General features: G+C 50.9%; 1 protein-coding gene across 1 annotated transcript in view; it reads right to left on the bottom strand.

Annotated features, from left to right (window-relative positions):
• PTP4A3 (protein tyrosine phosphatase type IVA, member 3) overlaps positions 1 to 12298 on the bottom strand; it is a 42629-nt gene extending 30331 nt beyond the window's left edge. The window contains exon 1 of the mRNA XM_017828464.1: positions 12102 to 12298. The gene's annotated coding sequence lies outside the window, so the exon portion shown is untranslated. The remainder of the gene's footprint in view (positions 1 to 12101) is intronic.
• Between the last annotated feature and the right edge of the window lie 581 nt (positions 12299 to 12879).

Below are 12879 nucleotides of genomic sequence, written 5' to 3'. Positions count from 1 at the left end.
AACCCCAGATCAGAGCCATGGCCAAGCCCGAGGCGCATCTCCGAAGAGCCCAGTCAGATATTCTCCCAGGGAGATTTTGGCCCTCGTGATGGAAAAGTTCCTTCTAAATATCCCCAGGCAGTTTGCCTGCAACTCCAATTAATAACACTGTATTTTGTCAACAAAGTCGGGTCAGCGGCAATTCATAGACTTCACGCTGGTTAACCTTTTTCCACCAAACAAGCCCAGGGATATTTTGACTCTCTGCCCTTGAGAAGTTTATTTGTGTGGGATCTGTCCACTTACCAGCTTCCGGCAATGAAAAGACACACAAGAAGTGCAACCGCTTTCTAAAAGTCAGGGAAAGACTTGATGGTTGTGGCCAGGGCTCCCCAGCACCGGAGCCAGAGAAGCAGAGAGTTGCCAAAGCCACCTAAGAGAGGCCAAGAGGCTTGTAATTAGCCTGGGAGAGAAACCAGAGTGCAACAGCCTGACCATCATCCCCATATGCAACAAGATCTTCTGCAGAGAACTTGTAGGTGTTCTATTGCTGGAGGCAAAACACATGGACTGGGATTATGGAGAAGACTCAACAGGGAAGGTACATCGGAGAAAGCCATCCCCACTTTCAGCCTTGTCCATGTCCCATCACCCAGGAAATGACTCAACATCAAACCAGTTCAAGCTTCCCCAGGACTTTCCACTGCCCACCAGTACTTTCCACTGCCCAGGACCACACCTCATCATCTGATGCTCACAGCATTTTGTAGCAACAGCAGATGCAAAGAGTAGGATCAGGGAAACAGAATACCTTAGCCTGGCGAGGATTTCATGCCTTTCAGAAGCACAAGAACCAAGGAGAAAGATTTGTCCACCTTCCTCCTGAGACGTGTGGGATGTATCTCTCACCCTGGGACCACGGGCTGTTGCAGCCCACAGATGTTTGTGCTCTGGGTAGCACAGAAACCTTCACCGTGATTAGAAAGGATTGGCCAAAAGGGATTCAGCTTGAGACTCCTACACTGCCTGGGCTCTCCTGGCAAATGATTTACAGATGCTGCAACTGGCTGGCGTGCTCTTCACCCAGACAGAACAGCATCTGGCAGGCCCATTACTGCCTTGTGTGGAGGGTGTGCCCTGGAGAGCCTGGAGATTTATTGTCCAGATATAAAGTGACTGAGCTCTGTCCCAGGAGCAGCTCCAGGGAAAAGCAAAGAGCTTCTTCATAAAAGTGCCTGCTTATCACAGTTGCAATTATTTGCACATAAAGGGGAGGCCAGGAGGGCAAACGAACCCCAGGGTGGTATGGGGAGGTGACACTGTGCTGGCTCCAGCGGGTGCTGCCAGCTGGAGGAGGGTGTCTGGTGTGGTGGAGGAATGGCTGACCCAGAGAGGGGCAGGGAAAGCTGTGCCTTTTAACAGCAGTTGGGATATTTTCTCCAGCACATTCCTCTCCCTCCAATAATCTTGTGGGAGCCTGGAATTGTGAAACGCAATTCCTCCCTGCTGGCAGCTCTGTGGGGATGCCAGAAGCCAGAGCAGCCTTGCATGGGGGCAGGACCAGTGTCCATCACATTGCAGACAGGAGACACCAATAATTACACTGTGAGGTGAGGAGAAAGCCTTTCCCACCACATACCTCCTCCCTGGCCTGGCTTGTCCTTGCAGCAGGGCAGAGCATCTCAGACTGGGGCAAAGGATACAGCACGCTCAGTGTGACGCAATATTTACCTCTTCTTGAGATCTGAGTGAGGTAATGCATTTGGATCACTTTGGGTTGTATTTGCTCAGAGATAGAAAGTTAAACCCTTCAGATTTCAGTGTAAATCCCAGTAGGGAGCAGTAGCTGGGAGAAAAGCCTGGTGGGATGCACGGGCTCCCGGGTGGCTCCTCCAGGCCACATGGGACCTTGGGTGGTGCCTGATATCTCCATCTATCCCATGGATGGCAGGACACTGGGTTGCATCTGGCAGTCACTTATAAGGCCCCTGGTCACAGCCATGTGCTGGGCTGAGCCGTGCAAACCGTGGTGCACGTCTGTGGGACGTGCCTTCACCCACCTCTGCTTTCAATTAAAGCCACTAATGATTTTAGCAAGGAAAACCCTGAACCAAGCACACTCCGTGGCGGGCTCGCTAATGCTGGCCAGATGTGGTGCTCCTGGCAGGTGCCGCGGTGGCCACGAGCGTGCAGGTGGCAGAAGGAAAATAAGAAAAAACAAGTTATGGGTCACTGCCATCAAACCAACTCTTCTGGGCTCAGGAAAACTGAACAGAGCCGGTCCTGGATGCTTTGCGGTCTGGGCTTGGGTGAGGCCCCAAGGCTGCAATGGTTTTATTTAGGGCATGCAATAACCTTTGGCTCCTATTGTACTTGTGTTTGCCAGAAAGGCAGTTGGTCTGGCTGGATTAAAGCTGGCAGTAATTACATGCCAATGCCTCCTCTGTAGTGAGGAGGGGCAAAACCTAAAAAGAAAACCACGTGGGCATCCCCCTGCTCGCCACTTTGCATGGAGATGGCCCCTCACCCTCCCGCAAGCAGAAATCCAGCTCATGCCCAGAGTTAACACTTTGGAAAGTTATTGACAACGCAGTCCAAAAGGGAGAAGAGATGTGGAAATTGCTCCTGGTGTCAAATGTGTTTTGTAAGCCACCAGCTGTATCCCCTGAAGGACACTCTGCCTCGCCCAGCCACCAACCCAGCGAGCAGCCTTCCAGCCTTCCCTGCTTCCCCAAGCACCAAACACAAACCAGATGCTCCAAAATGCCTGGTTGAAGACATTCCCTTTCATCTGGTAATTGCTGCTTCCGAGGGAGAAGATCTTAAGCAGTCCTCAAACCCTCTTGAATGACCCAGTCGCCTATTTTTGTCCTTTTTGGGCTTCAGAGTGTCTTTGGCTTTGGCATCTGAGCCACCCTGCTGCTCCTCATCCCCTCTTCCTGGCAGTTAATGGCCAGACTCAGCCTCCTTGACACGATTTGGACCCTTGGGACTGGTTTATGGCCACCCACTTGCCATCAGCCACGTGCAATCCCACTGCAAGAGGTGCCATGATGTCACTAAAATGGGCACCTCTGCTCCCCAGTGTCAAACAGGCACGGTGCAGGAAAGCCAGCCTGAGGGGTGCAAAATTGAGGTGCAAAAGGCAAAAAACTAAGATGCTTTTTGCAGTAATGGCAGTGATAACAGCTCCATCTAAAACTGGAGCAGGAGGAAATCCACAGTCCCCAAAATTTGACCTACACGAGCCTAAACTTAAATGAGGTACATCTGCAGCAAGGATTTCCTCTTGCCCTCTTCAGTCACTGCATTTCTAGTTTTGACTAATAAAACAGCCAGTCCTCAAACCTCGAGCTCTTTATTGCTTGTGGTTCCTTCCCCTTCGTTTCTAAGAAATGAATAACAGGAGCAGAAGGTTGCAAAACACACACTGGACTCTCCTGGCTTTAAATACAGTGAGAAACCAAACAAACGGGGAGAGAGGAACAAGGAAAATCGATTCCAGAGAGAAAACGCCCAGCTGCACCCACTGTAAGTGTTGGAGGCTGTGGATGCTGGTTTAGGCAGTGAGAAAACACGACGCAAAAAGCAACAGCAGCGATACCACCAGCGAGCACAGGATGCTGCAGCTGCAAAGGAGCCCACGGGCTGCTCAGAAAAGATTCAGGATGGAAAGTTAATGCCCAGTGTGATGTACTAAACAACCATGGCCTGGAGAAGAGGAGCTTGGGGTCAAAAAATCACTTAACATGGAAAGATATGATGGGGTCTGCTGGTTTCCTGCTTGTATCTGCTGCTGATGCTCAGTGCTGCATCAGCATCGCTCTCCCCAAAAGCCCAGATGAGCATTAGGGGGAATTTTGTTACAATAGCCCAGCAGTTTTGCTGGAAACTGGGAAAGATAAGAATAATCCTGCTAATAACTGCAGAGCCCAGCTCCTCCTCAATGATGCCAATTTATGTGTGGTTTAATGAGGGCATGGAATGATGAAAGGACACTGCAGGGGGATATAAAATCCTGCCTCAAATGGACACACGCTGATACAGTTTAGATTAGGCGTGATGAAAAAAAAAGTAAACAAAAATAAATTCGTAACTAGAGGAAAACTTGGAGGAAATAAGGAGCTGGTGAATGATGGCACCTGGAGCATCGTTCCTTCCATCAAAGGAACCAGCTGAATTCTGCCTGCCAAAGACAAGGGAGGGGTCTAAATCAAGATGGATAAACCAGCACCTCAGCATCACTGGGAATAAGCACAGAGCTTCAAAAGAAAGCACATAAAAGGCATCAACCTGCAAAGAAAACTCATGGCAAAGATGCAGCTGCAAAAAGTATGGGGGAAATGAGTCCTCAAAGTGGGAAATTACCATCCTGGGGGGAGAGCAAACACCTCACAGCTCTTCCCATACCATCTTGGATGGTCCAACACCCCCAAAAGGGGACCAGTAGTAAGGAGCCATGTGTGTATTTTGCACTGATGAACTTTAATGTCGTAAATCCACTTCAGCCTCTGAGCAAAGTGCCTGGCACACCCGTGCACTGGAAACCTCTGCTCCACAAGACCAGGGCTGAGATTAGCACAAGATTAGCACAAGCAGGAGTGTGAGCCCCAGTGCTACCCAAAACAAGAGGAAAGGGTGTTGCTGAAGGCTGCATCAGGAAAAAACCTCTGATCTTCTGCCTAGACAGCTTTTGCTCCACAAAAGAGAAGTGTGCTACTGAAACTAGATGATGTGTTCAAATCTGAGAGCCTTTGTTAGTAGTGCAAGTCCTTCTGCAGGTTGGGACTGTCCCTGGTGAAGATGTCCAGAGGCAGCATGGTGGATTTTCCCCTGTCAGTGGGAGGGTGGGCTCCAGATGGAGTTGCTGGGGTTGTCTTCACTGCTGAAATGAGGAAGCCTAGATGCCCTTACACCCCCTCCATCCACCCTCAACCAGGAACTCTGAGGTTATTTAGGTTGGCAGACTCAGGGCTCTTGGCACAGACTGCCAGAGGATAAACACCAGAGCAGGGAAAAGAGCCATCCGAGCTAAAAGCCAGTGCGGGTACAAGAAAAGCAAGGCCAAATGGGTACGAGTCATCCACAAATAAATTTCAGCTGGAAACGAGAGCAGTTTGTATCCGTGTGAGCAGCAAGGCTCTGGCAACAGCTTTCCCGGAGGACTTGCCAGGGTCAAACGGCTCATTAGTTTGAAGAAGGAAACTGGCAGGGGGTTTGTGTCGAGGCTGCTTGTATCGGAGTGGGGGGGACCAGCCAAAAATCGGTGGTGGCTTTGGGGCTGGATTCAGCAGGACATGGGTCTTCTGCCACAGCCATCCCATGTGGCAGCTGTACCTGTGCTGGTAAGGTACAGAGGGGTGCAAACCACATCTACTTGCTCTTGGAGAGAGCGGCATGGGGAGGAAAATAAAAAGGCACCGTTCTTCCAGCTGACAGGAGCTTAAACACCGGCTGGGAATTGGGCTCGGGGCCCTGTGTGAAATTAAACTTGGCTTGTCTTAAGACAGCGGCTCTACTCCCCGAGCACCCTACGAGCATTTGGGTAATAGCAGGGGGAATCAGACCTACTTGTCAAGCGTGTTGCTATTTGTGCAAACGCTGCGTACCGGAGGGAAGCTTGAAGAACAAGTCCCCTTTTTATAGCGCGTTGGATGCTGGCAGCGAGCCTGCAAATTAGAAGGAATTCAGAGAGGAGCAACAACAACAACAAAAAAAAGCCTAAGGGGCTGGAGGGATTAGTTTTGGAGGAAAGGAAGAAAAAAGGGAGCTAAGTGTGTGGTCCAGTGGACGCGACTTTGGGCTGGGTCTGCACCCGGTGTTGTCCCATCCACAGCAAACCTCCTTGTGCCATGTGCAGGTTTCCCAACCCGACCTTAAGAAGCAAGATGTATTTTCTGCCACCTCAGGAGACAGCTCTGTCATGTCCACAACAGAAAAGAGAAATATTTTAAAATCACATACACGATAGAAAGTTCATTAAGAAGCTGTCAGAGCAAAGGACAGCCCACAAACAAAATGGGTTTGAGCTGGGAACAGCTTAGCCATGGCAATGAAGGGTGTGTGGGGACAAACTCCCCGCTGCAATGGGTTTTCTAGGGTGGTTTTACACTAAACTACTCAGTTCATTCCTAAGCTCCTTGAATGAGCTCATAGAGGTGTAATATCCCTGCCTGGATGCAGTCCTGCTATCAGCATTCCTATCGTTTGGGGCACTGAGAGGGGCAGGAGTGACCTGGATCATGGGTTTAATTACCAGCCTTCAGCCTGGCTGCTCTTGCACTGGTGCCAGGGTCCAGTGGAGAGGGGACTTGGGCAGGAGCCCAGCACTGTCCCTGCTGGGAAAAGCTTGGCTGTCCCCTGCTCGGGGTGCCCAGTCTCATGGGGACATCCCTGTGACCAGCGTTCCACCAGACATGCAGCACCCTGGGGAGCATCAGCACAGGCACATCCAGGGCCTTTCAGGCATGAGACTAATTTTCCTGTTTGTTGACCAAACCTCCCCATTTTTAGTGCCTGTCACACAAGCACAGATGAAGCTGTAATTTGCCATGACAGGATGTAGGAGAGGAGGGGACAGAGACGGCTGAGACAAGCCTTCCCTTAAATGCCCCCTAACGCCACCTTAAAAAATAATGAACCGGGGGCAGAGGAGGTTACTGGTTTTGTATGAGAATTTTCATAAGCATGAGAAAAAAAAAAGACGACATTGCTCCAAAGTTGGTGTTGTTTTTTTTTTTTTAAGCAAGCTTCAGGGGCTCTGGGAGAGCAAATCTTGCTGCAAAGTTTGTTTTCTGTTGTGCCCACGTTACCAAGCAAAGTCGGATGAGGAATGTGCGGCGAAGGGCACTCGGCTGGGCTGCACCCCTAGGTAAGCACTGGTGGTCAGGTATGATGGCACAGTGAGGGTCCCTGGGCATTGCCTCCAGCCCAGGACACTGCTTAGCCGCCCACCTTCCCAATTTAAAGCAAACTTTGCTTCCAGCAGCGCGCCATTTCCAACCATTGTGTTGCACACACAGCTAATAAACAAACATCATATAGACATTAAAAAAAGTGTTTTCTAGATGTTGGGATAATGAGGGCAATTTCCCTGGCGCCTTTCCCCGGCATGCCAGGGTGCAGCGTGGTAGCCGGCAGCTCCCAAACCCTTCTCCGGAAAAGTTCAAACCCTCAAATACTTGGAATTGCTCTTTGAGGGAATTTATTTTAAAGCCGCTTTAACGGCAGCTGGGAATTACCAGGGAGGCACTTTGCTCTGCAATTTCCCAGCTGCTGACCCCGTTCACATGAAGGGGGCCCTGGGCAGCCACCCAGCTTGGGGACATGTGCCGAGCCAGCACAGCCTGGAGTTGCACCCGAAATTCCCCTTGTCCCAGGTTGCAGCAAAAGCACAGAGAGGGGCTGTTCTGCATGGCAGGAGCAAGAAAAATTAACTCCCACATCCAGCGGTGTGAGGGTGTGAGCTGGGATGTGGTAGGGTTATTTTTTAAGACCCTGTTCCCATGAGGGATGAAAATTGCATCCAACCATGTTGCTTCTTCCCTGGAGAAAAAGCTGAGCTGAGAGGCTGTGAACCTCTCAAAAACCAAGTCAACATCCCAATGTGCCGGTGGCACGTTGTTTTTTAAGAAGCATTTTGGTCTTAAAAAGAAAAGAGTTATTGAGCAAAATCACTGACAGCAAGTCAGCACTTAAGTGTTGGCAGGACTGCGAGCCACAGGTCCTGCTGGAAGGTTGGAAAATGCCACCACCAGAGCTGTGGTTGCTCTATCTGCAAACTCTCTATGTCCCCATTGCCCTGAGAGCGTTATGGAGCCCTTCCCCTTTCCACACCTCCATGGGGACATCTTGGTCACCGTGCCTGGGCTACTTGACTCAAGCCCCGGAGATGAGGTGGTAGCCCTGGAAGAGATACAGGCAGGTGGGATGGGTCTGGTGGCAGACAGAGGCAGCTCCAAGCCCAACTGCTGCCAGATGCGAACCCACGTGCAGCTGCCAAGTCACCCAAAACGAAGGGGCCCCCAAAGCCACAGGCAAGGGTTGGGCTGACAGGCATCAGCCCCCCGTGGCGTGGCACCCGTGGCCCTGTGCCAGCTTTCTTCTCCTTGCTGTCATGCTCAAAAGACATTTGTGGAAAAACACAGCAGAAATGAGAGGGTTTGAGTGGCAGTTTGGAGAAGGAGATGGGGGAAGAAAACAACTTGGCAAGGAAGGAGGGGCTGAAGGACACAAGTGTTCCCATTTTGGTTTACAACTCCCAAGGGTGCTGCTCGGAGCGTTTATTGACCAACTCGCCCGCTCTCGATGAGCTGGCCTGGCAAACTGTGGCAGCAGGGAGGAAGGCTATTCCTGGTCAAGGCGTGTCCAACAGCAATGCTTTCTTAACTTAAAATCAACTAGTGACATGAATGGGACTCGAAACGCACAGTCAAGGACTTTCCTGGAGAGGCTCTGGCTCTGCAGCCACTGCACCTGTAGCATCATCTCAATGTCACCACAAAAAAGTCATCAAGTGCCCTCATGAAATGTTTCAGGGGTCCCCAAAAAGGGGGGAAAAAAGAGCCAAAGCCCAGCCAGGCAGACACAATCTGCTCAATAAAATCAAGGTGGACCCTTGACTCCAACAATGCAGCAGACAGAGAGGACTGATTTGCCTCTCTCAGTATTAGAAGGGAAATAATAATCATGGTCATAATAAAAAAGAGTGAGACGCAGCCAGGTCAGGTTCATTAAGGGTGAAAGGCAGTGGTTTGACTCCAAACCCAGCTGTTCTCCACAGCATTGATATGATCTTCCCTAGCACAAGTCTGTGCGGGAACTCGTCATCCCCAGTGTTCCTTGCAACACGATAACACGCCACATCGCCCCCAGCTCCCAAGTTAAACATCTTATTAACTGAAGTGACGTAAAAGAGGAAATCTCTGAGAACTATCGCAGAGATGAGAGGGAACACATTTACCATCAATAGGCGATGGTACCTCTGCAGAGAGATCTGCACGTAAACCAGCATCCAGCCCCTCCTTCCCCTCCCTCCTCTAATCACTCCATGTCATGGGAAACTAAACCTGACATCCAAACAGCCCCGATGTGAGAAACTTGCTGTAAAAATATTTTTAAGACTGAAAAACAACAACAACAACAACAAAAAAAAAACTTGCCTTCCAGGAACCCATTTGGATACAAACCCTGTGCAGCTGCAGCCACCCTCCGCGTCCGCGTTCATCCCTCCTGCTTCGGCTTGGAAATCAGGCAGGGTGGGGAAGCCGAAAGGAAATACAAAGACCAAAAAAAAAAAAAAAAAAAAAAGGGGGGGATGGTGGTGGTGGGAAAAGCAGCGATATCGCAGGCGATGAGCCGCGAGATGCTGTTGGCAGAGCGGTCCAGCAATCCCCTGAAATTCAGACGGTCACGTGCGCTGCCTGTCTGCGGCTCCCGCGCAGCCCGGGCTCAGCACTTCGCCCAACTGCACACGCAGCACTTCGCCGCGGAGAGCCCTCCCGCCCCACCCCCGCACGCCTCCCAGCCCATGCCCCATCCCAACAGTACCCAGCAGGTTTTGGCACTGCAAGGTGACCTAGGGCTCCACGCCGAAGCTGCTCTGGCTACAAAGGTTGAAAAGCATCGCTATGCTGCAAAACCACCCTCCCTGGCAGCTTCTTCATCTAAATCCCAGCCCTGCAGGTAGTGCTGTCTTCTCCACCAGGATGTACACAGTGGCCACCTCCCCACGGCGTCCATCTGGGGCTGGTGGGGGTTCCCACTGGCGTGGAGGAGTGCCAAGAACATTCTGTACCCAGCCTGTCCCTGGGCAACCCTGGGCATGTCCAAAACCAGCCCCTGAGCTCCCTGGGCAGTTGAGGTTGCATCAGAGAACAGCGGGTGAGCCCAGACACCTCTGGGGCAAGGTGGCAGCCAGCTTCTTTCTTTGTTTATTTTTTTTCCCCTTTAATTTTCACCTGGGACATGCTTTGCACCAAAGGGATGCTTTAGACTCCATCCTACACTGCCCCGCAGCAGCTCCTGGGGACTAACCGTGACCAAGCAATCACCAAAGGTCCCTCTGCAAAGGCCATGAGGCTGCACAGACCCAACCTCACCACCCCAACTCCAAAAACCTCCAGGACAACTAAACCGAATTTTTTTTCTCTGCTTGCACCCATTCCTCACGTAAATTAGCAAGAGGAATTAGGAGACTGAACGTTCCATGCTGCCTCGACTTCACTACCCAGCCAGAGATGCATCGCATGGCACTGAAGTCAGGCAGATACAGTGAGACTAAAAAAAGAGTGTGGTTGCTTTTTTTTTCTTGTAAAGCTGGACTGCCTTTCACGGCGACTGTATTTATAGGTAGAGCTGTTGAAATTTTAAGGGCTCCTTGCCACAGGAATCCGGCCGCGTCTCGTGTTCGCAAAGTGGCGTAACTTGGCAAAAATGAACATACAACCGATGGCCGATGGGTGCTGCTTCCCTCCCTCAATTTTGGGTTAAATCAGAAGGGAAAAAGAGAAGATGCAAAAATGAGCCATGCACGCCACTGCCATGTGCCACAATATGTATTTTCCAGATTCAGAGCGTAATGAACACGGGACTTCACGCCCGCCCCTGCACCGGCACTTTCCTTTTCTGTCAACGACCAAAAAAAAAAACCCAGCTTTCGCGGGTGTTTATTTTTGCTTTCGGTTTGGCTACCCATGGCACACACAAAGCCTCCTCTCCACTTCGTTTTAGGGCTGAAAAACTCTGGCAGGGTTCAGCCCCAGAGCGGTAAAACTTGCTCTCCCCGTCCAAAGCCTCCCGGGAAACACCATCCACCAACACACCACAGCACATGATGCCCAGAAACCACGCGGTCTCAGCCCAAAAGTTGGCAATTTTCTTACACAACAGCACTGCTACCCAGCTAAAACCCTTTTTAATTTTAATTTATGCTATAAAAGTACACTACGCCCTGTCCAAAGACGCTACCACCCCGCTGAGCATGTCTGGATGCTAAACCTTGATTCCCTATGGCAACGTGCGTCTATTTAAGACAAACCCCAAACCATAATTTAAGACAAACCCCAAGTTATTGATAGGAGCCCATGTTTACTGTTTGCTATTTTAATATCAAGTGCTGTTGGCTTTCAAGCCACTCATTTCCATGGCTTGCAGGGGAGGATGAAGCTGGAAAGATGCCTAAACGTCGGGGGTTTTGACGTTTCCATGGGCACTTCTGCTGTCAAATCAAAGAAATGCACTTAGCAGGCTGATCCCAGCGGATGCTTCTCATCCAGGATTGCCTTGACTGGAAGCCGGCAAGTGATTTTTGAGCTATCAAGGCACACACAAAAATAAAACAGCTGTAACAAAAGCTTTTTGCTTCTACAAGCAGCCCTCTCCATAAGCAGAGCCAACAGGACGACGGCTCGTGGCACGCTGATGACACGATTATTTCCAGCCTTGTGGAAGTTAATGTTCCCAAAAGGAACAAATTTCAGATTGCAGCACTTACCAAAGGTTAAAGTCTCTTGCTTCCCTTGCCCAAGTGTCAAATTTGGTCTTTGCTACTAGCACCTGACATCCCCAAAAAGCAGCTGTGGGGGACTGTACCCCTACTAGCCAGCACCTGGAAGGTTAATTCTGAAGCCTAGTGACAACACAGCGTATATACATCCTGAATGTATATAAATATTGGTGCAGAATATTGATGGGTCCATAAAGCCCTGAGCTTCAAATCCACCTGCAACATTTTAAACATACACTATGACAAAAAAATTAGTAATTGTTGTAACCGTGGGATTTAAATCCAGCTCATAACAGGGGAGATTCACGATATTTCATATTCAAACAAGTCACCAGCCCCGTTTATCCCCACTACTCTTTTTCCATTGTTGTGGAATAAATACACGACTTCATGAAGGCTCAGTTTTCTTGCTGATCCTCCTTGAGCCAGAAGGATGCACATAAACCCAACCCAGCAGCTCCAGATGCGAGATCACCTCGTTTATGTTTCAGCTCCTTTCCACAGAAAGATGAAGCTGTAACTGAATTAACTGGAAATTGGCAGCGGCACAAACTTGCCAGATTCCAGCTAATTGTTTGGATTAGTAATCCCTGTTGTATGCAAAAATGCACCTTACCTACGGCAGAGAAAGGCATGGGGTGTCCTCCTGATAGGTGACCTGCCTGCTCTGGGAATGGGAACTACTGGCATTCCCAAGCCCCCACCAGCGAAAGGCTCGTCAGCCTAACGAGACATGCTCAAATAACGAATCACTGAATCATTAAGGGCGGAAAAGACCTCCCAGATAACCAAGTCCAACCCTCAGCGCAGCAGCACCACCACGTTCACTACTGAACCATGTCCCCAAGTGCCACATCCACACGCTTTCCGAACACTCCCAGGGATAGTGATTCCACCACTTCCCTTGGAAGCCTGTCCCGAACATGCCCCGGGAGAGGCCGTCCCTGCCGCAGCTGATGCAGCCAGCGCAGCCCCATCCGTCTGACGCGGAGAGGTGGGAAACATCCATGGAGATAGCGAGTCCAGACAGCCTGGATGGAGCATGGAACTTCCCCCCTGGGGCCCCCGGTGACACCGAGTGCTGCGTCCGGCGTCGGGAGGGGTGGAGAGGCCCCGCGGAGCTCCCTCAGCGTCCGCGCCGCATCCCACCCACGGGGCTGGGATGGGGGTCTGTGGGATGCTCCGAGTGGTACCACAAGGCGGGGGACTGCGGCATCGCGCGTGGCCTCCCCACAGGGGTATGCCGGGCGAGCAGTAGCGTGACCCCCCTCCCCCCGCGCTGTAGCTCCCCTCCTTTAATTTTGAGTTAAATCAGACGGGAAATAGGAAAGGTGGGGGGTCACGGTGCGGGGAGGGGGGTCACGCACGCTGTTGTCCCGCCGCCATAGCCACGA

This window comes from Lepidothrix coronata, unplaced genomic scaffold (assembly GCF_001604755.1).
Source record: "Lepidothrix coronata isolate B3197 unplaced genomic scaffold, Lepidothrix_coronata-1.0 Scaffold148, whole genome shotgun sequence".
Taxonomy (NCBI): Eukaryota; Metazoa; Chordata; class Aves; order Passeriformes; family Pipridae; genus Lepidothrix; species Lepidothrix coronata.
Note: the sequence above shows the minus strand (reverse complement) of the source record. Positions and strands in the feature narration are given on the sequence as shown.